This window comes from Microcaecilia unicolor, chromosome 1 (assembly GCF_901765095.1).
Source record: "Microcaecilia unicolor chromosome 1, aMicUni1.1, whole genome shotgun sequence".
Taxonomy (NCBI): Eukaryota; Metazoa; Chordata; class Amphibia; order Gymnophiona; family Siphonopidae; genus Microcaecilia; species Microcaecilia unicolor.
In genome coordinates, this window is record NC_044031.1 from 706,059,284 (window position 1) to 706,081,581 (window position 22,298).

A 22,298-nucleotide genomic window follows, 5' to 3' on the forward strand; every position below is an offset into this window, starting at 1 on the left:
AAATCTGAGAAAAATTTTATTGGCACCGGAGCAGATAAAACTTGATAAAGTCCCATCAATACTGATTAGTTTTGATGCTCACAAAGCATTCGACTGAGTGCGATGGGACTTTGTTTGAGATGCTGGGGGATATGGGATCATGGGCTTTTTGGTGAGGCCTTAAAACACTATATCAAGGCCCGATGGCGGAGGTGATGGTCAATGGAATGACATCCAGACGATTTGAAATAGCCAGAGGTGCTAGACAGGGATGTCCTCTGTCTCCTCTTCTATTCATGCTGGTGATAGATCCTCTAATCCGGGATATCCTGGGATTGCCAGAGATACAAGGGGTGCATATAGGCTCCGAACATTTTAAGATATCCGCTTTCGCGGATGACCTATTAGTCATTCTTAAACAGCCCAGTGTATCTTTGCCAGTGGTCTGGAGATTTTAAAGAGTTCGGGGATTTCTCAGGCTTTGGACTTAATCTGGACAAATCTGAGATCCAGCCAATAAATATGACAGATGCAGAGTAGTCTCTACTAGACTGTTCACTAAAGCGCACAGACAATTTGTTCACCTACTTAGGGATACAACTGCCGGGGGATCCCTCAAAGCTTTATCAGATGAACATAACTAAACTGTTTGAGTTTATAAAGCGTCTCATACACAGATGGTCTAATCTACCAATATCCTTGCTGGGCCGAATCTCCCTATTTAATATGATCCTCTTCCCGAAGTGGTTGTACTGCTTTCAGGTCCTACCACTATTTCTCTTGAAACGAGATTGGAGGAAACTGATGGGCATGCTTTCAAAATTTTTTTGGAATAAGAACGACCACAAATAAATTGGCAAAGTATGTTGGATGCTTGGGAAAGAGGAGGATTAGGAGTATTGAACTTATTATGTTACAACAGAGCTTGCTTGCTGAGACACTTGGGGGACTGGCTCATGGGAACAGCATATTACACACCGCGAGTAGCGGAGGAGTCATGAGTTAGTCCACTGCACTTGCAATATGTGTTGCAGGCCAGACAGTCTTCTCTGCCGAAGAATATAAGGAACAGTTTATTGGTTCGACCACTTAGATTGGTGTGGAGAGAATTAAGTCGTCAATGGGCATTCGATGCACATCAGAGTGGGTTTGCCTATATTGGGGAAAGGAGACTTCCTTCCAGGAATGGATAACTTAGGATTTAGAATTTGGCGGCAAAAAGGGCTTAATAATACAAGACGTAGTAGATTCCTCTGGTAAGCTTAAGGGGTTGGATTCCTTGGGAATAGGAGAGGTATCATGGATGGATGCTTTGCATATCAACAGATCTCTCACTATATCATAGGGATCCCTAAACAGTTTCTTACTGTAGATGTGCACCAAAATAGATCAGCTGTATGAAATGCCTACTGAAGAAGCTATATCAATATCGCTCCTTCACAAAAGGCTCTTACAAAGTGAAGTACACAAAACTATGAACCATCTCATAATGAAATGGTCAGCAGATCTCAAGAGAGTGGTGACACCACACATATTGTTGAGTAGTTTAAAACAGATCCCCAGAAGAATAGAAAGCGCAGAACTAAGGGAATGTCAAAGAAGGGTAATATTTAGAGCCTATACGTCTAAATTACGGTTATTCAACATGGGAGGGGTGGAAACACCAGCCTGTGGGAGATGTGGAAGAGCTCCATGTACATATTATCATGCTCTATGGGAATGCTGGGAGATCCAACAGTTCTGGGGTAAAATCTTCGGGTTTCTTGGATATTTGGAGAATAAACACATTTCGCTGAAACCGGAACACACCCTATTGGGAATGGATGCTATACTGGGGACTGGTGCTGTCCACCATAACTTACTGGTATACAAGGCATGCTTAGTTGGTAAAAAATGCATACTGACCAACTGGGTTAAACAAGAGCCTCCCACATACTGGCAGTGGCGTAACAGATTTCACGCCTTATTGTTAATGGAAGTTCGAGCTGCCTCTCTGAAGTTCAAAAGATAAAAAGAGCTATACCTTATCTGGAAAAGCTATACATGCTCTTGCACCTCGTGCTCGTAGCTTTGTTGTTAATCAATTGGGGGACCCCCACATTCCTACTGACACACTTTGTAACACATATGGTGGCCTTAGATCCCTATGGTCATGGAAATTGTTGTTCCTGAGGGGGGAAAGGGGAGGGGGAAGATATGTTTGAGGCTGAAAAGGGAAGCGGGGGAGGGGGGAGGATTGGGTATTCAATCCATATTGCAGATATAGCATAATGTATTGTGGACTCTAAGAACAGTTGCTTAAGGTTACTATATTATGTTTGAATGTGGTTGAGGATGTTTTTGATAACTCTATTCTCTGTTTAAATGCATAATACAGAAGGGTAGGGTTAGAGGGGGGGGTAAATCTGTTAATGTTAAAATTTAAAAAATGTGATGACGACTGTTCCTAAAAGCGTAGTGTTGTACTAGATAAGAAGCATACCTGTACATATTATTTACAGTGTTGGATTATATATCTGGAGTTGTCATCAATAAAAATTGTTAAAATCTAGCTGGTTTGAATCTTTCTTGAAGAACAGACAGTATATAGGTTTAAAGGATGGCAGTTTTTCTTCATGGATATCTCCTTGGGTGTTCCACAGTGCTCTCCCATTTCTCCACTCCTGTATAATCTGTATATGAACTCTCTTGGACGAATTAAGCTGAATCCTGGTGAGCTCATGTTGTCTTCTGCGGGTGATATTTTTTTATTCTTGATCCGTGTTGGTCAGTGTATAGATTTATTTCTTCTACAATTAACAGTTATATAAACAGGATTAAAGATTGATCTGTTAAGGTTAAACTTAAGTTGAACACTGATCAGACTAAGTTGATGTGGTTCTCACTGGATTTACGATGATAGATGTATACACAGAAGTAAATCTTCGCAAAGTACACAACGTGTGGTGAAACAGCGAAGATAACACAAGGATGAGCGGACAACATTCCAATCTATAAAAACAGTTTATTACAAATCGTTCTGGACTCGACACAGCTGTGTTTCAGCCAGGTGGGCCTGCATCAGGAGTCTATTAAAATAAACGTAAAAACTAACAAATACAAGAGTACAGTATAACATAAGAAAAAATAAATTAAATAGTATTGAAGTTAAAAACTTGGACACTGTCTCTGAGATTGGCAATCCATGGTTGCAAAAATAAAAGAAATAATACATGTATATGTATATAAAAAGAGAACACATAAATACCTCATATGTAAAATAGGAACATCCACTTGTTGAATCTAATGAGAACATTGAAAAATGTAAAGGACTAAGTTAATGTCCATGAAATGGCATACATTTATAAGGTCCAGTAAAACAGTATAGTTAATTATGCATGAAGAAGATCAATATTTGACATAGAGACACGATCATATAGAATATACTATAAATAAAATATTAGGAAGATCAATATTTGACTTAAATGCACAATTATATAAAATCTGTATTGAATGATAAATTTTATTGGATAATAAATTTTTGTGATCCATAGATAAAACGGATCAAATAATATATAGTATGATCGCAAGCTTAAAAAAATGTGTAGTGAACTGTTGCCAAAAAACAAAGAAGCTATGACTCATATAAATTGCATTTAAGATCCTCTATTTTAAAACAAATCTAAAATCTTGTTGTTAAGAATAAACTAAGAATAAAATATAAAATTAAAAAGCAAGACCTAAAAACAAAGGAACAATAAATTATATGTTCTGTAATCACAAGATAGTGTTTAAAAGATAGAAATAGATTAAACTTGCTGTCCGTCAGAATTGCGAAGCAAATACTCCAGTCTTGGGGAACCTATATATGAACATGGGACGTAGATAATTATAATCAGTTTGAAGAATGTATTACGGTGAAAAAGTGCCACGAATGGCAACAAACCAAAGGAAGCGCAGTAAGTTATAGCTAAGCATTAACGCTAAAGTCCTGACTGGATTTAGTCAACATTACTACTATTTAACATTTCTAAAGCGCTACTAGGGTTACGCAGCGCTGTACAGTTTAACATAGAAGGACAGTCCCTGCTCAAAGAGCTTTCAATCTAAAGGACAAGTGTACAGTCAATCAAGAAGGGGCAGTCAAATTGGGGCAGTCTAGATTTCCTGAAAGGTATAAAGGTTAGGTGCCGAAGGCAACATTGAAGAGGTGGGCTTTGAGCAAGGATTTGAAGATGGGTAGGAGGGGGCTTGGCGTAAGGGCTCAGGTAGTTTATTCTAGGCCTAGGGTGAGGCGAGGCAGAATGGGCGGAGCCTAGAGTTGGCGGTGGTGCAGAAGGGTACTGAGAGGAGGGATTTGTCCTGTGAGCGGAGGTTTCAGTCGGGAACTTAAGGGGAGATGAGGGTAGAGAGGTAGTGAGGGGCTGCAGACTGAGTGCATTTGTAGGTAAGAAGGAGAAGCTTGAACTGTATGCGGTATCTGATCGGAAGCCAGTGAAGTGACCTGAGGAGAGGGGTGATATGAGTATATCGGTTCAGGCGGAATATAAGACGTGCAGCAGAGTTCTGAACTGATTGAAGGGGGATAGATGGTTAAGTGGGAGGCCAGTGAGGAGTAGGTTGCAGTAGTCAAGGTGTGAGGTAGTGAGAGCATGGATGAGATTACGGGTGGTGTGTTCAGAGAGGAAAAGGGCGAATTTTTGCTGATGTTAAGAGGAAGAAGCGACAGGTCTTAGCTGTATGTTGGATGTGCGCAGAGAAGGAGAGGAAGGAGTCGAAGATGACTCCGAGGTGCGGGCGGATGAGACGGGGAGGATGAGGGTGTTATCAACTGAGATCGAGAGCGGTGGAAGAGGAGAAGTGGGTTTTTGGTGGAAAGACGATAAGCTCGGTCTTGGCCATGTTCAGTTTTAGGTGCGGTTGGACATCCATGCAGCAATGTCGGATAAACAGGCCAAAACTTTGGCCTGGGTTTCCGCAGTTGATGTTCTGGTGGGGAGAGATAGAGCTGGGTGTCGTCAGCATAAAGATGATACTGGAAACCATGAGATGAGATCAGAGAGCCCAGGGAAGAGGTGTAGATTGAAAAAAAGAAGGGGTCCAAGGACAGATCCCTGGGGAACTCCAACAGAGAGCGGGATTGGGGGTGGAGGAAGATCCATGGAGAGCGTACTCTGAAGGTGCGGTGGGAGAGATAGGAGGAGAACCAGGAGAGGACGGAGCCCTGGAACCCAATGAGGACAGTGTGGCAAGAAGTAAATCATGATTGACATAGTCAAAAGCGGCAGATAGATCGAGGAGGATGAGGATGGAGTAGTGCCTCGGGATTGGAAAGGAACAGGTCTTACAGACTTTAGAGAGTGCTGTTTCTGTCGAGTGTAGAGGGTGAAAACCGGATTGAAGTGGATCGAGGATCGCATGAGAGGAGAGAAAATCAAGGCAGCGGCTGTGAACGGCACGCTCAAGTATTTTGGAGAGGAAGGGTAGGAGGGAAATGGTGGCGGTAGTTGGAGGGACAGGTAGGGTCAAGTGATGGTTTTTTGAGGAGAGGGTGTGACCACGGCATGCTTGAAGGTGTCAGGGACAGGTTGCAGTGGAGAGGGAGAGGTTGAGGATATGACAGATGGAGGGGGTGACAATATGAGAGATGGTGTTAAGTAAGTTGGTGGGATGGGATCAGAGGAACAAGTGGTGCATTTCGAGGAGGAAAGAGGCGGGTGGTTTCCTCCTCTGTGATATCAGGAAAGGAGGAGAAAGAGGCCAGGGTTGGTTGGTTGAGGGGAGGGTTGAAGGGTGAAGAGGAGGAGGTGGCTTGGTAGTGAACTCAAGGTTGGTCTTTTGCACCTTGTCGCGGAAGTAGTGCAGCCAATGATTGAGGAGAGAGTGAGGGGGGTGGGAGCGGAGGGTACTTTGAGGAGGGAGTTAAGGGTGGCGAAGAGACGACGAGGGTTGGAGCTGAGAGAGTTGGTCAATTGGGTGTAGTAGTCCTGTTTGGCAAGGATTAGGGAGGACTGGAAGGAGGATAGCATGATTTGTAATGAATGAAATCTGAATAGGCACGAGTTTTCCTCCAGAGGCGTTCAGCAGATCGGGCGCAGGAGCGAAGGTGACGGATGGCAAGGGGGTCAACCAGGGCTGGGGATTAGTACACCTTGTGGGACGGGAGATGGATGGTGAGAGGATGTCCAGAGCAGGAGGAGAGAGTGGCATTTGTAAGCGGAGACAGCCTTGTCGCAGACTCGGAGGACATGATGGAGGGGAGGAGACCAGAAAATCTAGAGGATAAGGTGAGAGGGTCAATAGCCTGGAGATTTCTGGAAGTAGTGGTTAATGTTGGGCAGGGCTGAGGGGGGGGGGGGGGGGGGTGAAGAAGTGTGAAGGTGATCAGGTGATGATCAGAGAGAGGAAGAGCTGAGGCGTGGAAATTGGAAGGTGAGCCAGAAGAGGAGAGGATGAGGTCAAGACAATGGCCATTTTTGTGGGTAGGGGTGGTGGAGCACAGCTGGAGGTTGAAGGAGGATGTAGAGTGAGGAACTGAGAAGCGTGAGAGTCGGAAGGGTCATCAGCGTGTATGTTAAAGTCTCCGAGAATGAGGGACGGAGATGAGGGATCAAGAAAAACAAAGCCAGGTATCGAAGTCAGTGAGGAAGGAAGAGAGAGATTTATCAGGGGGGCGGTAAATGACTGCCACTCTGAGTGGCAAAGGGTAGAATAGACGGATGGCGTGGGCTTCAAAGGATGAGAAGCAGTGAGATTGCGGTAGGAGGAGGGGTTGGAAACTACAGGAGGGCGAGAGTAGTAGCCCGATGCCTCCACCGCGGCCAGCTGGGCGGGGAGTGTGGGAGAAAAGATAACCTCCATGGCATAGGGCCGCGATTGAGGCAGAGTCATCAGGGGAGAGCCAGGTCTCAGAGCGAGCAGCTGAAGGGAACGAGAGATGAAGAGATCGTGGGTGAAGGGAAGTTTGTTGCAGACCAATTTAGCATTCCACAGGGTGCATGAGAAGGGGAGGGAAGAGGGGGGGAGGAGGGGAATAGAGATGAGATTAGAGACATTCCTCAGATTGTTCCTGGGTATTTAGTCCCAATTTAATGTAAAAAGAGCCTCCCAAAGTTTTGGGTTTTGGATTTATTATTAAATGTGGAATCACAGATTAATGGTTTAATTAGATGAGCCTATTTTAAACTGGAACAATTAGGTTTCCCAAGATCCTGTTTCTTACAGTATCATTTCCGGATTATTGTGCAGTTAACAATTTTATCATTATTGGACTGTGGAAATCATTATATCTGGGATTGTGTGCTAAACAACTCTCTAGGATTCAGATGACTCAGAATTCAGCAGTCTGGTTTAATATTCCGGAAAACTCAGTTAGATCATGTAACTTCTTTGCTGCGCGCATTACACTGGATGCTTGTACAGTCTCAAATTATTGTTAAAGTGCTTGCTTTGGTGTTCAAGCTTTGGATGGAATCTGTCCAGAAGGTGGATCTCGGCTGGTGAATCTGTTAAACTTTAGGACAGCTCTAAGAGATGTAATTATCTTAATGTTAGCTTTTCGTTTTGACTACAGGTATACGTTTAAAGCAGTCTTTTCTTGATCTTTTTTTCTTTCAATAATGCACTGCTGCAATCTTCCATCTGAGTTACTTCTGATAAGTTATTTCTTATTTCGAAAAGCTTTAAAACATCTGTATGTTAGGCCGGGGGATTATGAATCTTATACATTCTATTCGTAATTCCTGATAATCTGTTACTAGTTTTCATTTTTGACTTGCTGTAACTTGACTTAAATCTTAATTTTAACAGAGTTGGCAAGAAATAAGTCCTCGATAGCATAACAAGTGAAGGAATAGGGCTACAAGTTAATTGCACTAACTCCGCAATTAATATGTTAGTTAATAATCGTGATTAGAAAAATGAATCACGTTACTGCGTCTCCTGCCTCCTCCAAACATCTCTTCTTCTCTCTTCCATTCCCAAACCCCTGTCCTCGACGTGATCCACCATCTTTCCTCCTACCTGCAATTCAACATTACCTCTCCCCCTCACTGGTCAACCTTAAAGGTGATCTTCTGTTGGTCCTGGGGACAAATGACCTGGCCAACAATAGCAAGTTTACAGCACAGAGAGCGTTCCAGGTGTTTGGGGAGGGACTGAAATCTTTGGTTCGGACTGTGGCTTTTTCTGAAGTAATTCCTGTGTTGGGGAGGGGAGAGGAAAGACTACGCAAAACAGAGGAATTCAATAAGTGGCTTGAGTCTTGGTGTAAAGCAGAAGGTTTTAGATACATAGGAGAATGGGGTAATACGTGGAAAATAAAAGGCTATACTATAATGATGGGCTACATCTTTCTGTGATGAGAAAAAGGATCCTTGGGGAGAAATTCAGATAGTATGTTTCTAGACATTTAAACTAGAGGGTGGGGGTGACAAAAGGAAACGGGATTTCGGAAAGTCACCCCCAGAATAAACATGATGGCAGAGGGAAAGGTCATGTAAATATAAAAACCACCCAAACTCACTAAGCACATGGAAAGCTATGTTCACAAATACTCGTAGTCTAAGTAAAAAGGTTCAAGACTTGCAAGACCTGATGTTTGAAGAAAACTTGGATATTGCTGCTATTACGGAGACTTGGTTCAACGATTCTCGTGAATGAGATGTGACCGTACCGGGCTATAATCTTTTTAGGAAGGATAGAGAGGGCCGAAGAGGTGGAGGAGTGACTCTGTATGTGAGAGAGAATATCAGAGCGGCTGAAATGTGGGGAACCTGGGGAAAAGAAGAAGCTTTATGGGATCGTCCTGGAAAGAGAAGATGGGACCTGTATCCACACGGGAGTTATCCTGCGCAAACGGAGAAGTTAGACAAGGATCTGATAGAAGATATTCAAAAGATTGGTATGAAAGGGGAGGTGCTACTGTTGGGAGATTTCAATTTGTCTGACGTGGATTGGAACGTCCCGTCTGTGGAATCGGAAAGAAGTAGGGAGATTCTGGATGCCTGTCAAAGTGCCTTGCTCAGACAAATGGTGACAGAACCCACGAGGGAAGGGTCGATGCTGGATCTAGTGCTCACTAATGGAGGTAGTGTTTCTGATATCCGGGTGGGTGCCCACCTATGTAATAGTGATCATCACACCATATGGTTTGATATAAGGGCGAAGGCAGAGTGCGGATGCACAAAACTCAAAGTACTGGATTTCAGACATACTGATTTTGATAAAATGGGGGAATACCTGAAGAAGGAGCTGTTGGTGTGGGAAGGCGTAGAAGAAGTGGAAAAACAGTGGTCCAAGCTAAAGGCTGCTATAAATATGGGGACTGATCTTTTTGTGAGGAAAGTAACAAAAACAAGAGAAGCAGGAAGCCTATATGGTTCTCCAAACAAGTAGCTGAAAAAATAAGAGCAATAGAGGCTTGTTCAAGAATACAAAAGAACGCAACGAGAGGATCACAGAAATGATTATCGGATTAAACTGAAAGAAGAGGGAAATACGGCAAGCGAAAGCGCGAGCGGAAGAAAAAATGGCTAAAGATGTAAAGAGAGGTGACTACGATACTCCTGCTAAGACGTCGACGCTTACTCTGACCCCAATGTTATACTCAATCCTTCATCTTCTTCCCTCCATCCTTTACCATTTCCCTCCCATTCTCCTTCCCTTTCACCTATCATATCCTTGTCTACCTTCCCTATTCTAGTTCATTACATTCTTTTCACATGTCCTTTGTAATGCCTTTCGTAATGTAAGTAGTTATGATCATCACAATTTATAATACTGTTCCTACATTTCTTTGTTTTTACTGTATTCTTTACCATGTAAGATGCTTTCTTTTACTATGTAAGCCGCACTGGACCTGCTGTATGTGGGAAAGAGCGGGGTACAAATGTAATAAATAAATAAATAAAGACTTTTTTCAGATATATTGGAGAAGAGATAGGAATGGAATTGCGAGACTGAAAGATAATGAGAGTGGCTATGTGGAGAGTGATGAAGATAAAACGAACGTGCTAAACAATTATTTCTCTTCGGTGTTCACAAAGGAAAATCCTGGAGAAGGACCGCGGTTGGCTGCCGAGGGAACATCTGGGAATGGAGTGGATACTGTGTCGTTTACGGAAGAAAGAGTTTATTTTTAATTTCTTTATTAAGTTTTCAAATTTACAAGATGATACTTATAAATCAGAAATACAGCGAAGTAATTAGAGAAATAGCATTATTCATCAATATCCAAAAAGGAAAAAATATTAATCTCCACAACTAATATGCTTTCTCTAAAATAGGTAAATAAGCATAAAAAAAAAAGATAAATCGCTTTCTTAGACCACAATCAATATAGGGAGAGGAGACATCTAGTTAAAGGAGAAACATAAAAGTAATACATTAACGTAAATGGCCTGGCTCGTATACCCCCAGCTTTATATACTATTTCTTAATACTCATCAATCACTATCTGGACAGTTTCTTACTATCTATAAACGTTTTCAGCTGTTCTGGTTCAAAAAAGATGTATTGACGTCGGTGCCGGGCAAGATGGTGGAGGCTATTATTAAGAATAAAATTGCAGAGCATATACAAAAACATGGACTGATGAGACAAAGTCAGCACGAATTTAGTGAAGGGAAGTCTTGCCTCACCAATCTAATGCATTTTTTTTGAGGGGGTAAGCAAACATGTGGACAATGGGGAGCCGGTTGATATTGTATATTTGGATTTCAGAAGGCGTTTGACAAAGTGCCGCACGAAAGACTCCTGAAGAAATTGCAGAGTCATGGAATCGGAGGTAGGGTATTATTATGGATTAAGAACTGGTTGAAAGATAGGAAGCAGAGAGTAGGATTGCGTGGCCAGTATTCTCAGTGGAGGAGGGTAGTTAGTGGGGTCCCGCAGGGGTCTGTGCTGGGTCCGTTGCTTTTTAATGTATTTATAAATGACCTAGAGATGGGAATAACTAGTGAGGTAAGTAAATTTGCCGATGACACAAAATTATTCAGGGTCGTCAAGTCGCAGGAGGAATGTGAACGATTACAGGAGGACCTTGCGAGACTGGGAGAATGGGCGTGCAAGTGGCAGATGAAGTTCAATGTTGACAAGTGCAAAGTGATGCATGTGGGTAAGAGGAACCCGAATTATAGCTACGTCTTGCAAGGTTCCGCGTTAGGAGTTACGGATCAAGAAAGGGATCTGGGTGTCGTCGTCGATGATACGCTGAAACCTTCTGCTCAGTGTGCTGCTGCGGCTAGGAAAGCGAATAGAATGTTGGGTGTTATTAGGAAGGGTATGGAGTCCAGGTGTGCGGATGTTATAATGCCGTTGTATCGCTCCATGGTGCGACCGCACCTGGAGTATTGTGTTCAGTACTGGTCTCCGTATCTCAAAAAAGATATAGTAGAATTGGAAAAGGTACAGCGAAGGGCGACGAAAATGATAGTGGGGATGGGACGACTTTCCTATGAAGAGAGGCTGAGAAGGCTAGGGCTTTTCAGCTTGGAGAAGAGACGGCTGAGGGGAGATATGATAGAAGTGTATAAAATAATGAGTGGAATGGATCGGGTGGATGTGAAGCGACTGTTCACGCTATCCAAAAATACTAGGACTAGAGGGCATGAGTTGAAGCTACAGTGTGGTAAATTTAAAACAAATCGGAGAAAATTTTTCTTCACCCAACGTGTAATTAGACTCTGGAATTCGTTGCCGGAGAACGTGGTACGGGCGGTTAGCTTGACGGGTTTAAAAAGGGGTTAGATAGATTCCTAAAGGACAAGTCCATAGACCGCTATTAAATGGACTTGGAAAAATTCCGCATTTTTAGGTATAACTTGTCTGGAATGTTTTTACGTTTGGGGAGCGTGCCAGGTGCCCTTGACCTGGATTGGCCACTGTCGGTGACAGGATGCTGGGCTAGATGGACCTTTGGTCTTTCCCAGTATGGCACTACTTATGTACTTATGTACTTATACTTATTTCCCAGGTATTTAATACAGCATTTGAATGGATAAGCCAGTACAAAAGAAGCTCCCAATGCTTTAACCTCCTCTCTGTAGGCAAGAAATGCTTTTCTACGATCTTGTGTGGATCTAACCACATCTGGAAAGATCCAGATTTTATGGCCACAAAATTCTTTATTAGAGTTCTTAAAGTAAAGTCTTAATAAGGCATTCATATCCTGCTCAAAAACGAATGACACCAAAAGCGTCCCTCGAATTGATACTTCTGATATAGATTCCTCCAACAATGCTGATAAGTCTTGTAAATTCAGTTCAGGTGTCTGTATCTTTTCTGCTGGATTCACCTTAGATTGTTTAGATTCAGGTAAATAATAAATATTATTTATCGGTGGAATTGCAGATTGAGGATAAGCCAAAACTTCCATCAAGTATTTTTTCAAGAAATCAATCGGGGTGATTCCAGGTGAAACAGAAAAATTTAAAATCCGTAGATTCAGACGTCTATTATAGTTTTCAAGAGTTTCTAATTTTAGGGAAACCTTGATTTTGTCTTTTATCAGAGTATCTGTTACTGCTTTCAGAGATGAGATTTCAGTTTTTTGAATAGACAAATCTGTTTTAACATCCTCATGAGCTAACGTTAAAGCATCTATTTTATTTACCAGCAAAGCCATATCCTGAGAAGTTTTTGTAGCCAGAGTCGTTAGTTGTTGGATAGCTGACCAAATGGATTGTAGAGTTACCGCTTGGGGAACCGCATGTTCCATGGTTGTAACATCTGATTCCTGGGGCAGAGTACCTCCGTCTGAGGGCCTTCGGTCACCGACTTCCGGTTCCTTCGCGTCCTCAATACTCAACCGCTGGATTGCAGGACAAAGCGGTGGATTAAGGTCCGGTGGGGATAGCGATGTCTCTACCCCTAATGGAGATGTCGCTCCTTCTACATATCCAAATGCGGGGTCCCTCTCACCGGTTCTCGCTGGGGTGCTGGAGACATAACGCAGAAGCGTTTGCTGACCGGGGGCAGGTAATCGGGCTGGCGGTAGTAAACCCTTCACCACCCCCTTCCTCTTAGTATGCGGCATATGGAAAAGCAAAATAAGGTTGAACAGCAGAGTTTCAGCTCATGCTAACCGCGGAGTCTCCAGCTCGAGCCGCCATCTTGACTCCTTCCCCTACGGAAGAAAGAGTTTATAAACAGCTGGAGAATCTGAAAGTGAACAAAGCTATGGGGCCGGATGGGATACTGAAGGAGCTCAGAGAGGTCCTGGCGGGACCTCTTAAAGATTTATTTAATAGATCTTTAGAGATGGGAGAGGTTCCGCGAGATTGGAGACGAGCGGATGTGGTCCCTCTTCACAAAAGTGGAGACAGGGAAGAAGTGGGAAACTACAGACCAGTAAGTCTCACGTCGGTGGTAGGAAAAATAATGGAGTCGCTGCTGAAAGAAAGGATAGTTAACTTTCTAGAAATCGACGGGTTACAGGACCCGAGGCAACATGACTTTACCAAAGGAAAATCCTGCCAAACGAATCTTACTGACTTTTTGACTGGGTGACCAAAGAACTGGATGAGGGACGTGTGCTAGATGTAATCTACTTGGACTTCAGCAAAGCCTTTGATACGGTCCCCCACAGAAGACTCGTGAGTAAGCTGAAAGGGTTGAACATAGGACCGAAAGTGGTGAACTGGATAAGAAACTGGTTGTCCGACAGGTGGCAGAGGGTGGTGGTAAATGGAATCCGCTCGGAGGAAAGGGGTGAGCAGTGGAGTTCCTCAAGGGTCGGTGCTGGGGCTTATTCTGTTTAATATATTTGTGGGAGATATTGATTGAAGGGTTGGAAGGAAAGGTGTGCCTTTTTGCAGATGACACGAAAATAGCCAATAGAGTGGATACCCTGGAGGGAGTAGAAACAATGAGAAAGGGATCTCCGAACGTTAGAAGAATGGTCAAGGGTCTGGCAGTTAAAATTTAATTAGTGACCTCTGGAGATATAAAATCGTTTGGTTTCTCTTGTTTTATACTTCCTAAACGAGACTCTAGAAACCTGAGTGCATTATCCTTATATTCTATCACTCTTACTTTATGCTGTGTAATCTCATAGTGCTCAGTGTCAAGTGCTTCTGTTTTAAGCTAACTGGTAGCTCATACCGTCGCACTAGTAATCTCCATCATTGCACTCCAAGTCCCTTCCTTCCCTCCTATGTGTATGGTCTTTTCAAATACTGTCTATGCTCTCCTTACATTTAAAACTCCAGTACTTTAAATTCCATCATACTCAGAACAGATTACTTATCTCATCAGTCTCTGCTGTGAATTCCTCGGAGTGCCAGGTATGCTAGTGTCCAGGGTGGCTACCCATATTCTTCTTTTTCTTTTTTCTTTGCTCATGCAGTGCTCCCCTTAGCTCTTGCTTTCCATTCTCAACATGCATGCATGTTTCGCCCAAATGCGTCTTCAGGAGAACGAATATCAAAACCTAAAACAAGTTGATATTATTCACTATTATATGTCAGGAGCATACTTCGCCCTATTCTTTATTTTTTCATATGGCATCATTTTTAACTTATAATTCACGGAGACTCTGTGGTGGTGATGATCAGTCAACAGACCCGTTTCAGTTCGGCAAAACGCCGGTGCATGCGCACTCTCAATATATAGACCCACCCTGATTTGAATCTCTTACGTATGTGTCACCGCCCACCAATCTATTGTTTTGTTCAATCCTTTAGGGTGAGTGGTTTGCCATCTAAAGATGTATTGTGCCTCTTTTCTTAAGAGGCTGGAAACGGTTACCCCCTTGTGGTTGTTTCAGTTGAATTCATATTACAAATCTGAGATCTTCCTCCCGATGTCCTAACTGATCCCAATGGTTGACTAAAGGCGCCTCCTTCTTATGGGGTGCGCAAATTGCTTAGATTTTCTCCCACCCGTTGTTTGATTTTCCGTTTAGTCTGGCCGATGTACCATTTTTCATACAGACGTTTTATCCCATAGACCACTTGGGCAGAATCACAATCAGTTTTATCTCGCAATTCAGTTATATGGCCTATGACGGGATGCACAATCGTTTTTGTTACCCATGCAAATTGACAGTATAAGCATCTATTACATATATTGTGACCCCTCTCTTCTTCTGATGGTGGTTGAGCCCCTCGTTTAATTAACATTTCACCTAGATTCTGAGACCTAGTATATGCAAATCGGGGTTCGGCTTGGATACTGTGTAAGTGCATCATTGGCCAATGTTTCTTTATGATTTTTTAAATTTGTGGTACTCTCGATGAGAACGGCAATACACAGGTGATGACATCAGTCCATGTTGTTGTGACACGGGGTTCTATGCGCCATTGTCTATGGCTATTTGTGGCTCGTTTATGTGCCTTTTTGACAGTCTTCCTGGGGTATCCCCTCTGTATAAATCTATTTTTCAGAGCCTCTGAATGCCGGAGAAAATCGTTTTTCGAGTCACATAATTGTCTCACCCTCATGAATTCTTTTTGTGATATGGGGTGAAAACTGGTATAATGAATTATAGAGTTCGTATCCGTTGGCTTCCGATATAACTGAGTATGGAACCCTCCATCGCGAAACTCTATTTGAATGTCCAGAAAAATGAACATGATGAATCCCTATGTTTATTTCAAACTTGATGTTCGCATCACTATTGTTAAGGTGATCACAAAATCGAGACAGCTGTTCCCTGTCGCCTTCCATATTAGGAAGACATCATCTATATATCTTTTCCACCCAATTATATATGCAGTATATGGTGAAATGTATACATACTGTTCTTCATATTGTGCCATGTACAAACAGGCCACGGTGGGGGCTACATTGGCCCCCATCGCTACACCTCGTGTTCGGAGATAAAATGTTTCCTCATATTGGAAATAATTTTTTAGAATTACCCTCTGTGCCGTCTTATTGAGGAGCGTTAGTTTCTAATGTGACATCTCTAATCTCTGCAAAGCCAATCTATCAATTCCAGTGCTTTTTGTTGTGGAATCATAGTATACAGTGATACCACATCCATAGTGATCAATGTTACTTCTGTGTCCCTTGTTGGTAAATCTTCCAGCATTGAAATCTGATGTGCCGAGTCCCTAACATACGAGAGGATATTCTTCAAGATCGGTTGCAGATGAAAGTCCAGAAACTGTGACAAAGGTTCGTTTAATGACCCGTTGCTGGACTTCCGGTTGGGCTATGGAGGAGTGAGGAAGTGGTGTCTCGCTGCTCCGAAGCCCCCGTTAACATCAGCGTTTAGAAACAGCCTCTTTTTTCCCCAAAAAGACAGTAAATTGGTTTGTGACGGAAGCGAAGGTCAGTGCACTTATAGAGGAATCAGCCTCAGGTGTGAATGGCGACAAAATCGTTGCGAAAGGAGTGCTGAGAGAAGGGGCGAGTAGTGGAGGCCAAAATGGCGGACAAGAGCCAGCCGTCATCTCCGACACCGAGCTCGCAGTAGGTGGCAGAGATAATTAGGGAGTGTCGGAGGCTGTGGAACAGTCAGTGGACTGTAAATTCCAAAAATTATTGGACAAGCTCGATGGGATAGAGGAACAATAAACGGTAATGGCGGCGGATCTCCGGGAGGTACAACAGTGAGTAGGGAGGGTGGAAGATACGGTGCAGCAGCTCTCGGAGAATCCTACACTGCAAAAGCGTATAGCAGCATTGGAGAAACTAGAGGATATTAAAAACCGCTCCTGGTAAAATAATCTAAGGTTGGTCGGTCTCCTGGAGTCCCTGGGGGAAAAAGACCTTAGAAAATTTTTGGAAGGTTGGCTTCCGGAGGCGGCTGAGCTCCAAGATCTGGCGGGGGAATTTCGTGTGGAAAGAGCGCATACACTGGGTCCGCATCGGCAGGGGAAAATCGCCCCAGAGTGACAATTTTTAAAGTGCTAAATTATGCGCATAAAATAAAGATCCTGCAGGAAGACCAAACGACAGCTGGCATGGTTAAATAGTGAGGTGAAGGAAACTATTAGAGCTAAAAGAAAATCCTTCAGAAAATGGAAGAAGGAACCGACTGAAAATAATAAGAAACGGCATAAGGAATGTCGAGTCAAATGCAAAGCGCTGATAAAGCTAAGAGGGACTTCGAAAAAAAAGATTGCGTTGGAGGCAAAAACATTGTGTTTGGTGGAGTAGTGTAATGAGTGGGAGGCTGGAAGGGGGTGAATGAGTGTGAGAGGGTGTGCTTTAGATGGCTGTGGGTGCGGTTGCTTTGGAGGAGAGCATCAGTAGATAGGAGTGGTGAGTGTTTGGCTGGGAAAGGAACATGAGGAGCATGGGTGGTTTGTTCTGGTATATTTGACTGTTCTCTAGGATTGTTTGGGGGGTTGTAGGGTGAGGAAGTTGGTGTGTGGGGATGTGCGACTTATGGTTTGATATGTGAGCTGGGTTGGTCTCAACTAGGGACCAAAGGCATGGTGCTGGGCGATTGTAGATGGGGAGCGGAGAGGGGGAAGAGGTTTTACATGTAATATTGGAGAGGGTAGCTTTGAGCTCAGTTATGGAAGGGTTCCGGGAGGTGTCCGTGACAAAAGGGGTTTTGGGAGGGGAGAGGGATGGGGCTAGGCAAGGGAGGTGGGGGGTGGGGGGGAGAGGAGGTGCAATGCTCGAACTGCTAGGGAATGCTAGTTGGGGACCATTGGGTCTGTGGAGGTCTAATTTCATTCCAGGGGGATGGAGGCTTGGACATTCCCTTGGCTTTTGGGTTGTAGATTGGTATAGAAAGGGAGTACCTGTTAAGTGGGAAAGTATGGGAGTAGGTTGATATGTTGGGGCTAAAGATAATTACCTGGAATGTGGGGGGTAGTCATTCACCTGTTAAAAGACAAAAATTGTTAAATGTTTTGAGGGATAGGGGCCTCTGTTGCCTTTTTGCAGGAGACACACCTTTCTGCAGCGGAGCATTTGAAATTAAAAAAAGTGGTGGTTGGAAATATTTTTGTGGCACCTGGCAGTGGGAAGGAAGTGGGGGTGTGGTGATTCTGATAAAGAATGGATTGCATTTGGAAACTAAGAGAGTCATAGCAGACCCAGAGGGCAGGTTCATATTGGCATCGGTAGTCTTGGAGCGTCAGCCGTTGTTGCTGTGTAATATTTATGCTCCGAATGTTTTTGAGAGGGACTTTTTTAAGGGGGTGATCCGGCAGATTCTTGACATGGGGGATGTACCGATAGTGATGGGAGGGGATATGAATGATGTTGCAGACCCAAGGTTGGATCGTTCTAGACCAACAGGGAATTGGCTAGAATAGAACGAAGGGTGCTTCTTTTGGGATTGACGTTGGGATTAATAGATGTATGGAGGACTCGTAATCCTCTGGAACGGGATTACACGCATATTTCTAGAGTACATGACACGATGTCTAGATTAGATTATATGCTGATCTCACAGGACCTCTTAGTGCAGGTGGAAGAGACTAGGATAGGTCCCATAATGATTTCAGATCATGTTTGGGTTGAATTGAGGATTGGGGGAGGTTCTGCCTCAATGGGGAGTGGTTGGCGTTTTCCATCCTTTCTTTATAGGGATAGTCATTTTCTGCCTTTCTTGGTCTCTAAATGGAAGCTTTATGCAGAAGCTAATGAACAGCATAGGTCTAATCCTGTTTTATATTGGGAGGCAGCCAAAGCAGTTCTTCGAGGGGAAATTCTCTCATTTGTCAGTTTTCAGAGGCAGGTGCGACATAGGGAGGTGTTGCGATTAGAGAGGCAGGTGACCCTTCTCCGTAGACAGTTTGGGGAGGACAATTCTCTGAGGGTGAAAAAACAGCTGCTAGAAGCAGAACAAGCCTTGAATGAGTTATTGCATTAGAGGGCGAAACGGTTGCAGGCTTATTACAGATACCAGCTTTACCGGTTTGCAAACAAGGGCAGTGGTCTTTTCACTAGGCTGGCAAGGGGCAATGTGGGTAGATCTAAAGTATCTACAATAGTGGATTTAGAAGGTAATAGGCATCATGAGGATAAGGCAATTAATAAAGTTTTTTTCGGAGTTTTTTGCTCAGTTATGAGTCTCAGGCATCTCTGCAAGGGAATAGTAAGGTATATCTGTCTAGTATGGAGCTGCCTAGAGTTACGGAGTCAGAGCTGGCCCGGTTAATTGCTCCTGTGATGGTGGAAGAAGTGGAGTGGGTAATTCAACTGAGTGCCTTGGGAAAGGCCCCGGGCCCGGATGGACTTCGGAGTGAGTTCTATAAACTGTTGAAATCGGAGATTAGTCCAGTGTTGACTGAGGTTTTCAATAGTTTTGTCCAGCAGGAGCAGTTACCTAGGCATCTCAACACTGCCCAAATTATAGTCCTTCAGAAGCCGGCAGACCGGCCAGAATCCTATCGTCCAATCTCGTTGCTTAATACGGAGGTAAAGCTCCTGGCCAAGATTATGGCGAATAGGCTTTCAAGAATTCTTCCGCATTTGGTAGCGGAGCCACAAGTGAGGTTTACCTGCAGGCGGGTAAATTGCAAAAAATATGAGGAGAATACTGGCAGCGTTAGAGACGATTGGTAGGTCGGGGACACAGGCCTTGCTAATAAGCTTTGACGCTGAAAAAGCGTTTGATCGGGTGGATTGGGGGTTTATGTATGGGGTATTGGAAGCGTATGGTATAGGAGGTGGGTTCCTAAAAGCAGTCAGAACTTTATATGCGGATCCACAGGCGCAGGTGTGTGCCAATGGAGTATTGTCCGACAGGTTCCCGATAAGAAGGGGAACAAGTCAAGGTTGTCCGTTGTCGCAGTTGCTTTTTGTCTTAACTCTAGATCCTCTATTGAGGGAGATTCAACTTAATCCGGGCGTAGCAGGGGTAAAAATTGGGAAACATATCTTTAAATCCTGCTGATTTATTGGTGCTTATAACGGAGCCTAGGTCATCCTTGCCGAACCTTATGGAAAGTTCAGTAGAATTTGGAGATTTTTCTGGGTTTCAATTGAACTTTGTGAAGTCGGAGGCATTGGCGAGCTCGGAAGACTTGAGACGTTCATGGGGAGGGGAGTTTCCCTTGAGGTGGGCGCAGGGGAAGTTTCGTTATTTAGGTATACTGTTGCCAATGGACACTTCCGTATTGTATGAGGTTAACTTCTCCAAGTTGCTTAAGGAGACGGAGGAGCAGCTGGCACTTTGGTTGGCATTACCGGTGTCTTTTTTGGGAAGGTTGCATCTTCTTAAAATGACTGTTTTTCCACGGTGGCTGTATATGTTACAAGTCTTGCCCCTTTAGTTATCTAGATGAGATTTGGAGGCGTTTCAGACGTTGGCGGCAAAGTTTTGTTGGGATGGACGGAAGCCGAAAATGAGGTGGAAGTTTTTGGTGGGCACTACTGGGTCGGGGGGGGGGGGGGGGGGGGGGGGTTGGGGTTTCCTGATATTAGGAAGTATAGTCAAGCATGTCTGCTTCGGCATTTAAGGGACTGGTTTCTAGGATCCAGCATTTATAAAGATGTGGGATTGGAAAGGGATTATTTTGGTCCGTGGCTTTGTTGCTCCACGCTCCTAGGGGAAAATTACCGGAGCAGTTTTGTAGGAGTATATTGCGTAGACCTTTGTGGCAGTTGTGGAGAGCAGTGCTCAAGTTATGGGGACCAAGCCCTCTGAGTTGTGTGTGGCTTCCCTTGCAGGGGAACATAGACTTTTCGCCGGGAAGGGAAAATAAAGTATTCCAACAATTGAAAGAAAGGGGGGTGACTAACTTAGAAAGTCTAGTCCAGCAGGATGGTTCCCTTTTGTCCTCATCGGCCTTAGTAGAACTTTGTGAGCACGGTCCATCTGGCGTATTTGCGTACTCTGTTAGCTCACTATGTGCGCTCGTTGTCGAAAGACAGTTTGTTGCCTCAATTTGGTATGCAGCTGCACGAATTGTTAGAAGGAGATGCAGTGGGTCAAATATCGGTTTTGTGGTTTCATAGAGAGCTATGCAAGAAGGCTCAAGTGCGGGATTTGCAGGTGGTTGTGAATAGGTGGAGCAAGGAGGTGGGAAGGCCAGTCTCCGCTGTTACTGACAGCCCCCTGGATTGGTGCATAGCGCTGAATTGCAGGAATGTCATTTTAGGTCGATACACAGGGCGTACATAAGTATTGCCTTACTGGGAAAGACCAAAGGTCCATCGAGCCCAGCATCCTGTTTCCAACTGTGGCCAATCCAGGTCACAAATACCCAGCAAGATCCCAAAAATGTACAAAACATTTTATACTGCTTATCCTAGAAATAGTGGATTTTCCCCAAGTCCATTTAATAACGGTCTATGGACCTAAAGTTAGGAAGCCGTCCAAACCTTTTTAAAACTCCGCTAAGCTAACCGCCTTCACCACATTCTCTGGCAACGAATTCCAGAGTTTAATTACACGTTGAGTGAAGAAAGATTTTCTCCGATTCGTTTTAAATTTACTACATTGTAGCTTCATCGCATGCCCCCTAGTCCTAGTATTTTTGGAAAGCCTGAACAGATGCTTCACATCTACCCATTCAACTCCACTCATTATTTTAGTTTCAACAATTTTTTATTGATGACATTCTAATAAAACAAACACCTTGACAAGCAGCAAAATAGTCACATCAGATGTATCAATCACAGTCATGTGCAGACAGTCATCATCAATACTTTCCATATATATATGCCATTTATCTCTATCCCCCAACTAACCCCCCCTCGTTATACCCCCCACTCATATCGAATCGGCTTTACTGCCACATTCCTCCAGGAGTCTGAACTTGGAAAGCCCCCGTAGGATCCGATTGTTTCTCAGCCGATTGATTCACAGGTAATCAAGACAAACATTTCCAACAGTGCATGTTATAACAGTAGGCATATCTATAAAAACCCAGCAATTGCCGAATGATAAGTATAACCTTCAAACTTTTAACCGTTGTATCCCCTTACCCTATCCCTATCCTCCCCTCTATTCCATCCCGTGCTTCCCCGCAGTACCTTCGTGATAGTAAGAGATATGGCCAATAGGGGGAAATGAGCAGCTCACGGGTACCTGCTGATATGAAGCTCTGCTAACAGTTTGTTCTATATCTCCGCCTGCCCTCCCTCTCTCCCTTGGCATCGTATAAGTAATCGTGAGACCACAATTTGAGTTCTCTATTATCTCTACATTATAATATTCCTTTTGGTAGCCCATCGCAATCTCTCCCCCCCCCCCCCCCCACCGTACCCCGTGAATACTACCTCCCCCCCTCCCCTCCATTCATTCCACAGTCATCCCAATTCATTCAATACCTGGCTTCTAACTTTAGGAGCTATAACATTTAAATATGCTTTCCATGTTTTAATAAATTGTTGCCTCCGTTTTGGTGTATATCGAGCACCTTTTGCCTCCCAGAGCATAAGCGCATGCAGTTTATTCCTCCAATACCAGTATGAGGGCG

General features: G+C 43.8%; 1 protein-coding gene across 1 annotated transcript in view; it reads left to right on the plus strand.

Annotated features, from left to right (window-relative positions):
* The window catches only part of ZNF280D (zinc finger protein 280D), a 434,133-nt gene that overhangs the window by 308,594 nt on the left and 103,241 nt on the right, over window positions 1-22,298 (plus strand).